This window comes from Hemiscyllium ocellatum, chromosome 47 (assembly GCF_020745735.1).
Source record: "Hemiscyllium ocellatum isolate sHemOce1 chromosome 47, sHemOce1.pat.X.cur, whole genome shotgun sequence".
Lineage (NCBI taxonomy): Eukaryota > Metazoa > Chordata > Chondrichthyes > Orectolobiformes > Hemiscylliidae > Hemiscyllium > Hemiscyllium ocellatum.
Window position 1 is genome coordinate 1,268,694 of NC_083447.1, and position 4,852 is coordinate 1,273,545.

The window sequence follows — 4,852 nt, forward strand, 5'->3', positions numbered from 1 at the left end:
CAATGTGACTTTGTCTCCACAAGGACTCTCATGGACAGATGTATCTTTAGCTGGCAGATTGGTAAAGATGAGGTCAAGTATGTTTTCCCCTCTTGTTGGTTCCCTCCCCACATGCCGCAGACTCAGTTTAGCAGCTACGTCCTTCAGGACCTGACCAGCTCCATCAGGGTTTACTGTTGCTGAGCCACTCTTAATGGTGGGCATTGAAATCCCACCCAGATGCATTCTGTGCACTTGTCACCCTCAGCGCTTCCTCCAAGTATTGTTCAACATGGAGGAGTACCGATTCATCAGCTGAGGGAGGACGGTACGTGATAATCAGCAGGAGGTTTCCTTGCTGTGTTTAACCTGAAGCCACGAGACTTCATGGAGTCAATGTTGAGGACTCCTAGGGTAACTCCCTCCCGACTGTATCCCACTGCGCTGCCCCAGCTGCTGGGTCTGTCCTGACAGTGGGACAGGACATTTCCAGGGATGGTGATGGTGGGGTCTGTGAGGCTTGATTCTGTGAGTATGACTGTGTCAGGCTGTTGCTTGAGTAGCCTGGGAGACAGCTCTCCCAATGTTGGCACCAGCCCCCAGATGTTAGTGAGGGGATTTTGGAGGGTTGGCAGAGCAGTTTCTGCAGTAATCTTTCCCGGTGTCTAGGTCGATGCCAGGTGATCTGTCTGGTTTCATTTCCTTGAGACTTTGTAGCGATTGGTACAACTGAATAGCTTGATCGGCCATTTCAGAGGCAACTGAGACTCCAACACATTGCTGTGGGTTTGGAGTCACAGAGAGATTGAAGTTCCCTTCCCTGAAGGACATTACTGAACCAGATGAGTTTTCCCAACAATCAACAATGGGTTCATAGTCATCAGTTGATCCTTAATTCCAGATATTTTTTGCTGAACTCAAATTCCGACATCTGCCATGGCAAGATTTAAGCCCGGGTCCCCAGAACATTATCTGGGTCTGTGGTTATAGTTGAGTGAAAATACCACTTGGCCATTGTCCACCCTTCATGAAGAACCAATTGGCAGAGTTTAGGACTAGTTAGAAGAAGTCCTGGCTTCGATTCAATGCAACAAACTCATTGATGGTACGTCTCATTAAGTCAAATGCTGCATTAACAAGCAAGCTGACATTCCTCCCTGTTCATGATACTGTCTGGGCCCTGAGCCCTGACCATTGCTTGCACAGATATGACAAACTGAATGGCCTCCTAATGCACTGTATCAATTCTGTGATTCTGTGGCTGTATCCACCTTTTCACTCTCTCACTCTGTCTCTCTCTCTCTCTTACCCTCTCTGTCTCCAACTCCCCACCCCCCTCTCTCTCTTTCTGTCTCTCTCTCGCTCTCTTTCTCTTTCTGAGGCTGCTTCAAGTATACTCCTCTGTCTATTCCTGAAGAAGGGCTCATGCCCGAAACATCGATTTTCCTGCTCCTCGGATGCTGCCTGACCTGCTGCACTTTTCCAGCATCACTCTAACCCAGACTCTGGTTTCCACCATTGTTTTTACCGATTTCTCAGTCAGTCTTGTCTCTGGAATCAGCAGCAAATACATTGGAGGGACACTCAGAAGGAGAGCACACTCCAGGCATATACACACACACTCACACTCACACTCACACACACACTCACACTCACACTCACACTCACACTCACAGAAATGCACAGGCACATACAAACACAAACACACACACACACACACACACAAGCACACACTGATACACACACAGGCACACACTCAAGTGCAACATTGACACAAACTGATACAGACACATACACTCAGGTATACGGACACAGACACATATACACACAGATGCACACACACTAAAACACAAACACTGACACAGACACAGAGACACAAACACAGACACACACACAGACACACACACAGACACACACACAAACAGACACGCACGCACACACAGACACACACACAGACACACAGATACACACACACAGACACACACAGACATGCACACACACACACACAGACACACACAGACACACACACACACACACTCACACACAGACACATACACAATCTTCCTCCATATGTCCCCATTAAAGCTGGTACATTGCAGCTGAGTTTATGTTGACAGTATTTTTGAGTTTCCCGATGTTCCTGTTACAGATGCTCTGGTTGATTCTCAGTCCTTCAGAGAAGGCACTGTGTTTACATTTCTGGCCTAACAAGGAAGTGAGGTTGGGGAGGGGGTTAAACGCACACAGCTGGAAATGGGAACAGAGGAAAGACGGTGCTTCAATCCTTCGATTTATTTTTACACCAGTACAGAAAGTAGCTGCAAGGCAATTCCCAAAGACAGACTGTGAGGCTGCTATTGATGTGTGCTTCCGAGAAATGCTTACAGTGGTCTCTGAGGAGTGACCAGCACACCATTCATCACCCTGCTGTTTGCTGCCTCCAGATTGGCCTTAATTATCTGCCTGGGTCCCAGATAAGGCCACAGCCTGGCCCAACATCCCCGGATTGCAAAAAAACCAAACAGTTGCTAGGTAACAGAGACATCAGCTGAACAAGTAGCCAACTTGCCCCTTCCCTCCCATTCTGCTGCAATGCCAGTCACTACCAGCTTGTAGTTTTACTGCCACCATCTCCAGAAGCTCAGTGATGATGTTTGGTGACGAAATATCTGAAAAAAAAGCCTACAGCTCAGCGAGCAAACCTACATCCAGAAGTCTGTCCTTTCTCTAATGGGGCAAAGGACCCAAAGTTCACAAACTACAGGAACAATCATGAGATAGTCCTAATGAGATGAGACTACTGTCTTAAACAAATTGCAGATGATTACAAGATAGCATCAGGGACAAGTTACATTATTAATTTAGACATTGTTATGAAGTTATTGGGACCCTCTACCAAACAGGTACTCTCCCATCTAGAGTCATAGGGTCATACAACATTGGGGAGGACGGGGAGGAATAAGACTCTTCAGCCCAACCTGTCCGTGCCAACAACGTTTCCTTAACTGAACTAGTCCCATTTGGCAGCATTTGGCCCATATCCCTCCAAACCCTTCCTATTCATATACCCAACCAGATGTCTTTTAAATGTGGCAATTGTACCAGCCTCTACCACTTCCTCTGGCAGCTCATTCCATACACGTCCCACCCTCTGTGTGAAAACGTTGCCCCTCAGGTCCCTTTTAAATCTTTTCCCTCTCACTCTAAACCTATACCCTCTAGTTTTAGATTCTGGCATTCTAAGGCAAAGACCTTGTCTACTTACCCTATCCATGCCCCTCATGATTTTATTAAACCTCTACATGGCCAGCCCTCAGCCTCCTGCGCTCCAGGGGAAGATATCCCAGCATACTCAGCTTCTCCTTCTAACTCAAACCCTCCAGTCTCGGTAACATCCTGGTAAACCTTTTTTGCATTCTTTCCAGTTTAATGACATCCTTCCTCTAGCAGAGCGACCAGAATTGTAAGCAGTCCTCCAATTGTGGCCTCACCAACGTCCTGTACCGTGCCTACTTACCCAGCATCCCCTTTATACCCTACCAAGTCAGTGTGGTCAAGCACAGGTAGGTGGGTCTAGTTTAGTTGGGGATTATGGTCAGCATGGACTGGTTGGACCGAAGGGTCTGTTTCCATGCTGTATGACCCTATGACTCCATAATGCAGAGACTAGGACAGCACACAGTACTCCAGCTACTGCCTAATCAAAGTTCTGAACAGCTCAAACATAACCATGCAGCTGTTAGAATCCATATATTGACTGATAAAGGCAGGTATGCAATATACTTTCTTAACAACCCCATTAACTTGCCCTGCCACTTTCAGGATCTGGAATAGCATCCCAGAATCCCGCTGTACCTCTGAGATTCCTAGTGTCCTCCCACTCATTGAGTATTCCCTTAAAAACTGAGAGAGCTGTGGATGCTGTAAATCAGAAATAAAAACAAGAATTGCTGGAAAAGCTCAGCAGCTCTGGCAGCATCCGTAGAGAGAAATCAGGAGTTGTTCCGAGGAAGGGTCACTCGACCTGGAACATTAACTCTGATCTCTCTTCACAGATGCTGCCAGACCTGCTGAGCCTCTCCAGCAACCTTTGTTTCTTTTACTGAGTGTTCCCCTGTCTCATTCCTTCTTCTAAAGTACACCACTGGGTCGCTTGAATGTCACTAAAATGGATGTCGATTGAGTCATGTTAGGCCGAGGTTACTGGGTGGGGGGAGGGGGGGCAGGGGGTGTGTGGGGTGTGGGGGAAGGAGATGGCGGGAGCAATAGACATGACTATGAAATTTGAACAGATCGGCCATGATCTTATTGAATGGTGGAGCAGGTTCAAGAGGCTGAAATGCTCCCAATTCTCTGCTCAGATGGTTCATGCCTGGCTGGCTCAGTCTGTAGAGTATGAGACTCTTAATCTCAGGGTCGTGAGTTCGAGCCCCACGTTGGGCAATGTGTCCTGTTTGGAAGGGCTCCTGCTTGAAACGTCGGTTCTCCTGCTCCTTGGATGCTGCCTGACCTGCTGCGCTTTTCCAGCACCACACTGATCTAAACCTAGATGGTTCATGGCCCAGTTCTGTGGGTCTCAACCTTCCAGCGAACACAGGACGATAAAGGAAGAGGCTTTATCTCACTGAGTTTTAGGTTAGCCAATCTAAAGTAACCCACTTCATTATGGAACTGCCCTCAACCCTTTTACCTGAGACCTTAGACAAGATTTAGGATGCATAGGATGGGGAAGGAAATGGTAGGGCATGGGCACAATAGAAATGTGGAGCTTATTCAAGGAACAGCTACTACATGTCCTTGATAAGTATGTACCTGTCAGGCAGGGAGGAAGTTGTCGTGCACAGGAGCTGTGGTTTACTAAGGAAGGTGAATC

The 4,852-nt window shown here is 47.4% G+C and overlaps 1 non-coding gene across 1 annotated transcript; it reads left to right on the forward strand.

Moving 5' to 3' along the window:
- The first annotated feature begins 4,349 nt into the window (after positions 1–4,349).
- Positions 4,350–4,422, forward strand: trnak-cuu (transfer RNA lysine (anticodon CUU)). Its single transcript has one exon. It is a non-coding gene; the product is annotated as a tRNA-Lys (tRNA).
- Positions 4,423–4,852: the final 430 nt, after the last annotated feature.